This window comes from Anopheles cruzii, chromosome 2, assembly GCF_943734635.1.
Source record: "Anopheles cruzii chromosome 2, idAnoCruzAS_RS32_06, whole genome shotgun sequence".
Lineage (NCBI taxonomy): Eukaryota > Metazoa > Arthropoda > Insecta > Diptera > Culicidae > Anopheles > Anopheles cruzii.
The window spans coordinates 28,436,327-28,449,837 of NC_069144.1; the positions used below are offsets into that span (position 1 = coordinate 28,436,327).

The 13,511-nt window shown below is 46.1% G+C and overlaps 1 protein-coding gene across 1 annotated transcript in view; it reads right to left on the reverse strand.

The window, feature by feature from the left end:
- The window catches only part of LOC128268712 (SH3 and multiple ankyrin repeat domains protein 3), a 64,256-nt gene that overhangs the window by 42,004 nt on the left and 8,741 nt on the right, over nucleotides 1-13,511 (reverse strand). The window lies entirely within an intron of this gene.

The window sequence follows — 13,511 nt, forward strand, 5'->3', positions numbered from 1 at the left end:
AAGGTTTGGTCCATTATTTGTGATCTAGTTGAGACACTTCCAAGAGCACGAAAAAAGGGGTGCTTTTGGGACTAGTCGTTTGTGCTGGGCTGTACTGAGTCGTAAGTTTGGAGCCTTGATAAGAAAATTTATTGTTTTACCAGTTTGCAAGTGGAGTTGCTAACAAAACGAGAAGCTAATGCTAACACCTTCTTGGGCGATTTCTGGACAGGAACTCGTTTCGCAACCGAAGAACCAGGTTCACACCACTCTTTAGCCCTGTTCTTTTGATTCAGGATCATTTTTGGACGTGTTTTGGACTGTTTTTGGGCGTTCTTGACGTGGATCGTCTTCAATGCTTGTATGACCACGCTTAAATGTAGAGTCTTTATACACTTTCAACATTCGTTCATAAATATCCTTTGCTTTTAAATTAAGCATCCGCTGTCATCGAGGTTCCAAACTTATTTATCATTCTGGTAGCGAACCACTGGTCCTGTTCTCTGATCTCCAGGATCTTAATTTTCGTTTCTCAACTGGCAACGCGATCAGCGACCAGTCAATCAAACGTATTGCGCCACCAGCAGCGTTCGCAGCACGTGCTTCCGTGTGCGGTAACAAAACACCAACAGAAGTCCCCAATTCTGGTGGTTCTGGTAGTTCTGGTGGTTCTGGTGGTGCGGCGCCCACATCGGATCAAATGTCCATTTGCGGCTACTACGCGCCACACCAGCAGCCATTTTCAAAACCACGTGGGCGAGAACAAGATTCGAAACACACACAAAAACGCTATGCTACATTGATACACAATACGACGAATACTAGAACGATGGTCTGCGCTGCTGACGGATTGCATGAGAGGCGCAGCAGACCTCTGGAAATTTGCTTGTTCCCGTTACGTGGAGACCGAAAACGAAATCCGACGGTCCCCGGCGGCCCTTTGTGGCCGCCGAGTCTAGTTAGGCGGGATTAATTCGTGTTCTGAGACACCTCCACAGGACAATCGGCGCAGGGACAAAAAAAATCGTACACCTTTTTTGGCGTATCCGACGACTACCTACCGTCGAACCGACGGGAGCAACATTTCACGTCGGATTTAATCTATCAAACGAAAACTACTGCATCGAGCGCATTCAAGCGAACTCGAACTCGTTGCCGCGGCGTAGGGCGTTGTGTTCTGGACGCGAACATGAGCGGGACGACGTGGTCTGAGAGTAGCGGTTCTCCTTCCAGGACGCGGGTTGACTGGGTTTTGGGGGCGGAAACCAATAATGGAGCAAACCAGACAAATGGTCAACAGCGGCCAACAAATAAGAAGATAAAAGCTAAAATATCTTAATTAACGACACGACATCATAAGCTTTGAGGCAAGCGTCGCGAAATGATTCGAAAAATTGGAACTCACGACTCGAACTGCTAAACGTTATGCTCCATCATTTTAAGCAGACGATTCTACCACTGCTTGATACGATTAAAAACAGCTTGTGTCATAATTGCATAACTCGCAAACTGTTCCAACTAGAACCCTTTTCTCAATGATGCTCTTCCCTGGGCTGTGGTCCAGCAAAACCATCAGCATGCGGAGTGAACTTTTCATAGCCTCTGAAATGCAATTACCCTACCACCTACCCGTACGGGGTCGATAGGACGGGCTACCGTTACCGTTTTTAGGTATTGTGTGTGTATAACATAACGGAAATGAAATGATTGAAATATTTACTGTCGCACGGTGCGCGCCAGCGGATATTGGTTTCAACTGCACACCCGTTATGAACATCAATCGGAACGATATACGCTCGGGACGGTAGTTTGTAAACCACAAATTGGTTTTCCTGCGTGCTGCTGCTACTGCATCTATCTGCATCTGACCGTGCCTTTGAGGGCCGTGCTGCATCATCCAAATCATGTTAGGCGGAGGCGGAGATCAATACCATTCGATGCAAACCGCAGTCGACTTAAACGGGAAAAGTTGGCAACCGGAGCCGTTGCCATTCCAGCCACAGTTTTATGGTTGCAGTGCAAACAGAACGGGTCGTCAGACGGGAGGATTCATCGATTCATTCAATTGTGCCTCAACTGGTAAAATGTTCGTGATTTATGATTGATTAAACAGCTCGTTTGAAGTTAAATACAACGAGTGTATCAGTATCCCAGAAGTAATTTTTTAAATATGTTCACTACTTCTACAGTGATGTAATGATTTGATTGATAATGCTCTCAATAAACAGATCCAACGACAAGAGATAGAATGTGGCCACGCCATTTGTATTTTTCTCATGTGAAAACATTGCGTCTACTTGAAGTCTTTTATATGGCCTTAGCATACGGGGGTTGTTCAAAATTTTTTGTGAATTTCAAATTTCCGCACGTTGCGTATATTTGATGTTCGATTTTTTCATGGCGTTATGTTGCTACTCATGTCTCTCACTAATACCGACAAGTTCGTTCATTTTTAATGTTTAGTTAATTGTTGACAACTGTTTTGCTTGGCCGTGGTTTAGCTCAACTTGGATTTTTGTCTACTCAAAACACTCGATGGCAAAGAATCTGTATCAAATTGTGTGTAAAAAACAAAAAAAGTAAGCGAAATTTCGTGCTGCGTGAATTTTGGGCTAAAACAACATACTAACATTGCCACTGCCACCGCATTCCCCAGATCTGACCCCCTTTGAGTTTTTCTTGACACCGAAACTGAAGAAACCCACGAAAGGACGACGCTACACTATGATTGAGCAGATGAAGACGGCATCGACGAAGGAGCTAAACAAGATACCGAAACAAATTTTTTTAAGTGCGTCGAGGATTGGAAAAAACGTTGGCACAAGTGTATAAAATCTGAGGGTGATTACTTTAAAAGAGACAAAATAGGTATTCATGAATAAACCAATATTTTTTTTAAACACACAAAGTTCCCAGCAATTTTTAACAGCCCTCGTAGATCTAGCCCTTTCCAGTCACTAAGGACATCGTTTGTTGGCAAAGGTGGCAATCATCAACTACACCAAATCACACCTCGGTGGGGCGAGTGCTCCGAGAGGCTAACGTTTCTTTTCGTAATCGGTTTTCTGGTGTCAAATGTCACCGTCGGTTGCCGGTATGAAAATTAAATTAACACATCCCGGTGTAACCACTAGAAAGCACGTGCCTAATGTTTTGTAAACCCGAGAAGACCCTTGATCCGCAACAGCAGGATATCGGAAGCAAAACACATATGCCGCTATGTGCCGCTGAAGATTTGAAATGAAGAATTTCCGAATAAGATGACAGGTGGGTGGCGTGTCTTGGAATGCAAACGGCAGTCGGATGTATTACATGAGTGCGTTTCACCAGAAGCACCGGTGTAAGCATTCTCCACTGTGCAGAGTATTGTAATGACATTCTGAAACCCTGTCTCTGTTACTGTTGTTTGTAAAGATATTAGAAACTGCACGAATGTGCAAAGGCATCGATATCCTTCTTCGTTTGCAAGAGAGAAATTGATCTGAACCTGGCTGGCTGGCTGGCAACACAGAGTTAACGTCTGCACGACTTGAACGATCCCGGGGCCTTAACATTGCGCTGACTTGCTGCGCGGCGCGGAGTAATCCAACCGGCGACGGCCACCACCACTTTGCAGACCTCAAAAAAGCCGCGCACGAGGACGTTTCGTTCGCTGCAGCAAGGGCAGCCAACTCGCGTCAGGTTCTAAGAAGTAGTGGCGTAAAGCGGTATTTTCTTACGAGCAAAAAGACGCCTCTCCTCTTTCACACCGGTTGACCACCGACCGCCGCCAGGGTGGCTCAGTTCAGGCGAACAAACCGAGACAAAAAAAAAACAGCAACGAAGGAACAAGAATAGTTTATATGCCGACGCGAGAAGGCTTGTGTCGGCAAAATTTGTAGCAGCAGAGCAGTTGAAAGAATCACCTTTCGACACGGTGGTGGTGGTGCTGCACCGGCAGGAAAATAGTTTGTTAGTGTACCTCGTACCTCGACCATACACGTATGCAGGGTTCAATGTCGGTCTAGATGAAGATTGCACCGCACGACGTCTCCTGCTGTGCCGCCGGCGAAGCAGCGCGCTCGTATGCTGATGACGACGAAGAAACCCACAATTATTTCGAATGACGAAGCCACGCCACGACGATGATCCGCGGTCTGATCTGTCCCCACATGGTTCTTTTGCACGCCGTCCTGTCCATTATTTTGCATCACTATCACGAGTCGATCTCTACTACGAAGTCCACCACAAGATGCATCCGCAGCAGCATCGTCCTTTTGTGAAAGATGGTTTCAGACTTTGCCATAAATCTTATCGTCCGAATGATTTTTTCAACACCTGCGTTACGGCCACCCGGACGTCTAGACGTCAGTTTGATGATCCTCGGACCTCAGGCGCTGGTCTTCAAACCCCCAGCGCGCACAAACTTCAAGGTCGTGACGCTGCTCTTTGCCGCCGTTAAATCACCCTGTCAGCCATCCATCTTTCTTCGGCGTGGTAAAATAATCTCCATGATTGATTCGCTGCGTTCGTTAATCAATAAAACAAAAATGAACGTCAAAATCACATTCTGTGCCGGAGTTACCGGAGGTATCAAATATTTACTAAAGTAACGCGTGCGATTTACGGAGCCGCCGCCACACAACTCAACCCATACATAGGTTACGGAAAGGCTCTCGGTGGAAAGGTCATAAATTTTCATACAAAGCGGCCGTGTCTGTGCCAAAAAAAAGCCAAACTCCCAGCAGCGTATCCTCGAACAACTCGATAGCTCATTCGTCCTTCTTTTGCGTCATCGAGAAACGGCTTCAGATACGCGCGCCCGCGCCGAGGACCCGACCCGGTTACGTGTCGCCGTCGCCGTCGCCGTGGCCGCCATCGAGGGGCCCCACGAGGAGCATGACGAAACGGACCTACACACCAGTGCTCTGGCAGTGCTGTTTGCGTAATGCAGCGCCGCACGGTTTGCACAGAGTCCGGCATCATGCACGTGCGGCCATGTGACGATCTCCACCGTTTAGCGGCGAGTGGCCCTTCAATGATCGCCGCGACATTGTTGGAAATAAAAACGAACCGCAGAGACACGGATAAAACGTGGTCGTGGCCGGATACGAATCGAATGGTCGCTGACCGCACGCGCGCGCTTCAAACACGCAAAGTGTGTTGTTGCTATTTTTTACGTTTGTTTCGTTTAATATGTTGCCTATCTAATTGTAGCGCACAAAAAACACTGGAGGGAGCCCAACAACACATACCCTATTACATATACACCGTTACGAACACTTCTTCTTCTTTGGACCCCCTTTGACGTGATAAGAGATTCTTCTTTTTATTCGGGGTAATTACAACCGCCGTGCCGAGGGCTTGACTGCCGCCTGACAACAATGTTAATTTCTGTTGCCTTCTGTAACGTTGTGTTTTTACGGGCGCAGGATAAGAAGAGGATCCCGGGCCTGCTGCCTGACAACGATGCGCATTGCCGACTAATCTATTAGGTAGTCTAAAAAGAAATCCATTATTTTCAAGGTAGATGCTATTAGTGATCGATATCTCGTGAAGTATCGATCGTACAGTTTCAAGTTTAGGCTCGTTTTAAAGCTGATACTTCACACTTGAAAAGATGCGTTCATTGTTTATTATTTGTTTCATTCGTTTGTGAGTTACAGTGTGTAAACAATGGAAGTCACCAAAGAGAAAATTGGGTATATTTTACAATTTTTCTTTGAAAAAGGCGAAAATTCAAGTTAGGGCGCTGAAATTTTGCATGGTGTTTATGGTGTCGATGCTCTAACAGCTAGCTATGTTAAATTTTGGTTTCGGTGATCCTATTCAGTTATTTTTTATGTTAAAGCCTAGGCAGATACGTCATCGAAAATGTCGATAAAATCACAGAAATAATCAAAGTTGATCGGCATGGTCGGTGGTCAAACCAGGACTCACGGCTAGGAAGGTTCTACTGGGTATATGTGGGACTTGAAAGGAATCGTTTATTGTGAGTTGCTTCCGTGTAGCCAAACACTAAATTCAGATCTCTACTGTCAATTACTGCACCGTTCGAAGCTAGCAATTGACCAGAAACGACCAGAATCGGCCAACGGAAGAGGTTTTGTGTTCCATCAGGACAACGAAATGTCACACACGTCTTTAGTGACTCGCCAGAAAGTCCGGAGCTTGGTTGGGAAGTTTTAATGCATCCACCGTATAGTCCGGACCTTGCACTAAGCGATTATCACCCTTTTCGCACATTACAAAATTTCCTGAGTGATGAAAAATTGAGATCAAGAAAGGATTGTGAAAATGGATTGCTCGAGTTTTTCGCCAATAACGACTAAGCTTTCTACAAGAGAGGCATTATGAAGCTATTTTAAAAAGGCAACAAATTTTCCAACAAAATGGTGCATATTTGATGCAAATCGGACATTGAAAGTATCTTAAATAAAGTTTTGAAGTCACGCAAAAATAAAGAAATTCTTTTTAGACCACGTAATATTAACGGGAGCTCAGTCATTAGGAGCTAATTGAACACAAACTTTGTTTCTCGGACTTCGGAGTACGAATGATTGTTGAGGCACGTTACACTCACATCAGTAACCTTCTCGGCAAAATTCAGCATCATCTTTCAAGACGTCACAAAAAAATCACTTTCCCACACGCAAAGCAGCATTGGAGGAGAAAGCATGAGAGGCATCCGAAAGTAATCACTGGGATGGGTGTCGTCCGATATTTGCTCAATTTGCACACTTAACCGAGCGTGCGCTGTTGAGAATCTGATTACGGTGATGCAAACGCAATTGTTTTTATCTCTTTTCCATAGCAAAACAACAACAGTGGGTTGCGACCAAAACGGCCTTAATCTTGACCGTGGGGCGCCGCGATCGAGAGTGAGTTTTTGCTGAACCAGTTTCGGTTTATCGAGGTGCATCCATCGCGCAAATCATGTGCGCGCAGTGGAACGGATCATAAGAACCGCTCATCCGAACCGAAAGCAAAGCGAAACCCGTGTTTGATGGTAAATTACCCCCACGACCGCCCGTCTTAGCGATGCATCATTTCGCCCAATCGAAAGCATATCGTAGCTGTGGCTGATGGTGAACGGCACTGGAAGCTGCATAATGATTGAGATCTAATGATTTTTCTTATCTATTTCTTTTTAAATGGCACTAGTACCTAGTATGTGGTAATAATTCTCTAACGCTTGGTTGCCAATGTAGTGCGCGCGTCGCACTTATCGACCACTTCGTGACGTGCACAATAAGGCACGTCCCTGGAGGAATGCTGCAGAAAAATAAACGCGTTTTAATCAAATGCAGCGCACGAGCTCACAAACAGCAGCATTCCCTCCGGGTTGTGGCCCAGCAAAGTGGCCGGCGCGCGCCACTCCGGACATCGCCAATGAATCAACAACGATTAAATAAATACTCGTCTACTAACGGGGACGTGCAATTGACTTGGCTGGCTTGGCTTTTAGTGCACCTTGGCCGTCTGGTAAGTAATTCTTCGATGCTTTATTACGACAGTCATACAATCGGCCAATAGGATATGTGCGATCTTGATCACCAAAAGCATACATTTGAACCACTTTTTGGCGGCAATCCGTCGTCTGCCGTCATTTGCTTCCCGCTTCTTTTTCTACTGGGGTTGGATTCGGTTTCACGCAATATTTTTGCATATTGACGCATCAATCACCGATCAAAAACACAAATGTTTACATTCTAAAGACATGTAGGTTCCGGCGAACCACACCGAATAAAAAAAAAACAACCCCCCAACAATCAACTAAACAACACAACACGCGAACCACACGACGGTCGTCCTCGCGGCGAAGTAAAACTCTCCTATCGAGAGAGTCGCCCCCCCCCCGAAACGGGGTCGAGTGAAAAGGAAAATAACAAATCGCCTGCCTCGCCTGCCGGAGATTATGGTAAACGGATACCGGAGGGGCTCCGACGACAGCGCGGTAACGATCAAACAAAATTGATATTCCAAATCATAAAAACCCTGGACATTCGCCATCGCCAACACAGGGTTTACAACCCCCCCGGGAGGCGAGCGATGGCGGTTTTAGTGCATTTTTCAGGTCGCTAGTAAACAACGGCACGCGATGACGGAACTACTACTAGCAGTGCTACGGCCAATGGGATAAGTTTTGACAGCACGTTACGGGCCTGAAAGTCAGTCGTTGATAGAGCAGTCGGTAACGTTCGTCGTTGTCACGCAGCTGGCCGATGGATTCGAATCCCGGGAACGGTTGTTGTAACCCTACGTCCACACTTGCAGCAAGTTGGGACAGTTTTTTGCTGTCACACTAGCAATTTCTAGACGTCAAATCTGTGAGCTCCAGTGAGTGAAATGACAGTTCGTTTGTTTATGTTTTTAATTTGGCAGTTTATCATTTCATTCTGTTGCCAATTGCAGTTTTGCACCGAATAGGCTTCTTCGAATATTAAAATGTCTTTTAAAAATAATAAAAACAAATCTAAATCGCGAAAAATGTGTTTAGTTGGTGCGTCTGTGCTTGTTGCATACGCTCAGTATTTGGATGCTGAGCGTGTATCACGACGTTGTTGGACGCGAGAGCTCTTCGCGGAGGCTTCACACCACGGATTACATTTAATCGACCAGCTGAACGATGGAATAGGGTTCCGGAATTTCACCCGAATGACCGCAACAGATTTTTGGCGCACCGCTTCCATTGGTAGCTATAGCTGGGCAGTGGTTCCTCAACAATTCCGTTATGGTTCGCCATTCTTTTCTGCGGATAACATGAACAACGACTTTTTCTTGTTCACCAAATTGTTCTTAAAATTATTTTCCGCATTTCGCACATACCTTTCCCGAGGACAATTTGCACTTATTTCTCAAATTCACAAACTTGCAATCAACGTAAACAACAGCTGACACCAAACTACGTTTACAAATAATAACAAATGATGTTTTCCTTCTCTTTCTATTGCCATCTTTGTCATAATCTGATCCGCTCTCGAAATGCTGTCCAAAAATTTGGACAGCGAAAAAAGTTGCCCGTACCAACTGTCAAATTGAAAAATATGGCCTCTCAACCCGAATCGGTACAAATAACCGATAAGCAAGAGGAACTCAACGGCAACTCAAAGTAGCTCACGGCAGTCCAGCAAAAATGAGTGAAAGTTGCTGGGCCTACATACATTTTTCCCCATTTTCTGCAAGTGTGGACGCAGGGTAACCCAGCTCTCTGGTCATGGGTTCAATTCCCCACTCGTGTAAAAACACAACGCTACAGAGAGCAACAGAGATTAACATTGTTTCTGTTGTGCAGGGCAACAGACCTCTCGGCGGTTTTAACCGGATAAGAATGAAAGGCCTTGAAAGGCCGTTGTGGTCTATGCATCTGATGTATAAAATACTCTAGTTTACGTAGAACCACAGCCCACCCAGGGGTTGTGTGTCGTGCGGGATGCAGATTAGAAAGAAGAAAAAAAATCCCACACATTCAGTTTGGGTACCCACGATTCGCGTGCGCCTGGTGGGGAGGAAAAGTTCCCAGGTCAATCGAGCCGACGAAGCATATCCGCCGCCGCCGCCGTCACGGCAGTTTCGCGTTCCCGCGCAGCACTACTAGTCCGATCTGATTAAGTGCATCCGGGCGCGCTGTAGTTGAGAGAATGTAGCGCGCCGGGTTGTGTTAACTGCATTCTTTCGGTCGGGGCCGATTCGGTTTAATGTACACTTCCTTCAACCCAACATTTTAAACGACCCACCGTAACAAAGCTCCAAATAGTTCCAAAGGCCTATGACGGGGGGTGCAATATCAGTTGTGAGTTGAACAAAATGAAGGTCACTCTGGCGGGGGGTTGAACCTGACCCAGGCCAGGAGAACGGGGTTGACAATTGACAGTTTTGATTGGCTGAGACTAAAAAAAAAACAACATAACACCCTTTATCTGAACTGAAGTACTGGTCAGTACGCAAAGTGGTGCAACCAGTCTGTTGGCGCAATGTGGAATCAAAACGAGCGCCCCGATTTGTTATGAACTGGTACGGCGCACTTGGCCACGAATTTCGTCGCTTTGTGGCGTGCAAAAAAACATAGCAAAGGTTTCCTGTCCAAAGACTACACGTGCTCGCGAGCTGAAATAATTTAGATGTTTATGGACGAGCCTTTAAGAAGTCAATCGCACGTCCACTAATAAGGAAGTGCGCCGAATAACTTTGATGAACCACAAATAATGCGCCATTTCTGAGCCTTCATCATCGATTGTGACGGATTGCCCAACATTAGTGCCGCCAACAACATGGAATATGGCGTGCGCGGTTTGATGAATCAACATGCGCGCGCGGCGTGTGCGGTTTTTGGAGTTTTGCGGTTGGCGTGTCTCACTTTCATTCGCTTCATCCGCTCTCGCCCATCCAAGGTCCCATCCATCCATCCGGTCTGAAGGTCGCCTCTGCCTTTCATGCCTTGCCAGCGTCAATGGATGTTGCCGGCTAATGATGCCACGGCGAGGCTTCTGCCACATTTTGGGCCGTGTGTTGAACTTTGTAAAGGTTACAATCTACCAGGGGGTGGAAAAATTTGACCCCCGGCACCCACTCTAAATGAAAATCGCATTGTTTACCTCTGCTACGCGAGGTAATCGGCAAAGTCTGGTTCATCATTCAGATCAGATCATTTGGTTCTTATTTAAGTCCACATGCAACGCAGCCAAACATGCCTAAATGATGTCGAAAATTGTCCTTACCCAAAACCAATAGGCAACCTACGCGCGTTCCCAGAGGGTTAATTATTTTTGTAGAAAAGTGCACACGTTTTTCCGGTGTCGTCGTCGTCCACGAAGCCGGTGATCCAGTGATTTCCAGCAGAAGTAGCGTAGCCATAAACGATCAGTGCGCAGTGCGACGGCGAGTAGAACGGTGCGAAAAGGCATTAAAAAAGAAAAATAAACAACAACAAACAAAATACTAAATAAATCCGAGCCTGAGCTTGACTGAGCAACGGATTAAGCAAAGAAAATGAGGTAAATGGCATGCATAAACATTCGACCTGAATTGCATCCAATTCGGGACACGTGCAGTGGACACAACATTCACGCTACTGGAGCGCCGACAACAAATCGATCCAAATATCATGCTGATAACTAAAGTGCTCGGAAGTGATAGTGGTATCAAAGTGAATGATAATGCTGATAGCTGAATACATTCGTGAATATTTTCCGATAGTTCTGCGGCTTCAATGTGTCACGGGGTCATAATGTTTTAATCATCATCCTGGTGGGCGCCTGGCACCTTGTAACACCTGGTCATCCCCAAATCACCTCAGCCGCAAGTGCCAAAATTATGCAATCTCGCAGCAGCATTGAAAAGTCTAATTTTCCGACCGTTACGCCCCGCGGGTGGCGGCGAAGCACGGAAAGCCCCGCAAAAACCCGCTACTTTTAGTTGCGGTTCACCTCTGGTTTTTCGCATCGAAAGTTCGGCGGCTTTGGGCCAACCGGTGCGTTACTGCGAGACAAAAAGATGGGGTTTCTATTGGCAAAAACCGTTAGCCCCGCGGCGGCGTCCAAGCGCGGGGTGTGTGCTTCCAAATCTTCCTTCTGGACGCGTTCCGGAGTGTTAATCCATCGTGCATGAAATAGGCCAACCAGTGTGTGTATCGGAACGTTAATCATTGATACCGGCGAGTGTCGTACCGAAAAATGGGAGCAACCCGAAACGCAGCCTGAAGTTTAAACCCCATAAATTAAACAATAAACGAAGAAACCATAAGCTCCTAGTCGACATTGAGCGCGTGTCCTTAAACGTCATTCAATGTTGCCACAAATTTAACGATGTCAACCCTTTGCAGCGACAGACAGACAGGCACGCGAGAGCACCATAAATCTTATCCCTCGCCTATCGCTGACATTTGAGCGATTTATGATATTCCAATGGTCGATCCAATCGACAACGAGTGCAGTCGCCCTCTCGGTCCGATCCCGTTCCATCGGCAGGCCGAGAACTTTCTTTGGCAGCGCACCCTTCCCCCCATCGCGTCCGGATTATGTTTTCCGTTTCCGTTTGGCAAACGGTTTGGCAGTAAAGCCTTTAGAGGCCAGTGGGGAACGGATGAGCAATCGTTCGACAAAACGTTGGAAATTAGGGCCGGACGTCGAGCCCGACGATGCCAAGATGCATGTCAGAGAGAAAGGCCACTGATCGATTGATGGTATCGCAAAGGAAGAATGCACCGGAGGGCAGACGGCGGTCCAGAATAGTCACGAGTGCCTGTTCACCGAAGGTCTTGGGCCGGCCGCGACCCACACAAAGTGGTCGTCACCCGGAGGGGATTTTCTGCCGTCAGAAAGTCAGAAAGCCCTTAAAGCTCAAACCCAACTCTTGGTCGCGCCCATGGTTGTTGACCCAGTATCGACGGCGGGCACTACAGGTCGGAAGATGGAGGAGAAATTCTCGACGCTGGAGGTCGTCAACATCCGAGGAGCGCACGACTGTTGTTGACTGGGAAGAAAACATCGCCTTTGGTCTTTTACCTTTCTGTCAGAGTTTGGAGAGTCCACATTTTGGGCGTCGCTTGCCGTTTACGATACCTTCTGTATGCATGTTGCATACAAGGTGCAATTCAAAAATTCCAGGACTTTTATAATTTCCCATCTTCTAGTAGCGCCATCTCTTTGAAATTTGTATCGGTTGTTTGTCTATCCATTAGTAATGTTCTGTCAAATTTTTATGACATTTGGATGTATACAAGCTGAGATATCGCGCCAAATGTGACAGTACATTTATTGTGTCGGTCGAAAAATGAGCATTGAACAAAGAGCCAATATTAAGTTTTGTGTTAAACTTGGTAAAACTTTTACCGAAACTCATCAAATGATGAAACATGTTTATGGTGATGATTGTCTATCTCGTAGCCGTATTCACGAGTGGTTTAAACGTTTTCAAGAGGGACGGGAGGACTTGGAAGACGACGAACGGTCGGGGCGGCCAAGAGATATTGTGAACGAAGAAAACACGGAAATTGTGCGTGAATTCATCAAAAAAGAGCCGAAATCATCGCTTAAATACATGGAATCAGAATTGGGAATATCTGCAGCATCGATTTTTCGTATTTTGACAGAAAATTTGGGCTACCGAAAGGTTTGTGCTCGATTTGTTCCGCACACATTGAAACAACACGAAAAAGACCTCAGAATTCAACATTCAAAAGACATCATTAAAGAGGCCAAAAAGGACCGACACTTTTTGTATTCGATCGTGACTGGTGATGAGACATGGTGTTTTCAATATGATCCCGAAACCAAGCGACAAAGCAGCGAATGGAAGCATCCAGACGAGCCAAATCCGAAAAAATCGCGCCAAGAAAAGTCAAAAATCAAGTCAATGTTGATTTGTTTTTACGATTCCAAGGGTATTATTCATAAAGAATTCGTTCCAACAGGCCAAACAGTTAACGCTGTGTTTTATGTAAGTGTTTTGAAGCGTTTGGTATCACGCATTCGACGAATTCGGCCAGAATATCGCGAAGAAGGAAGCTGGCGATTATTGCATGATAATGCACCAGCTCACCGTTCGACACTCAA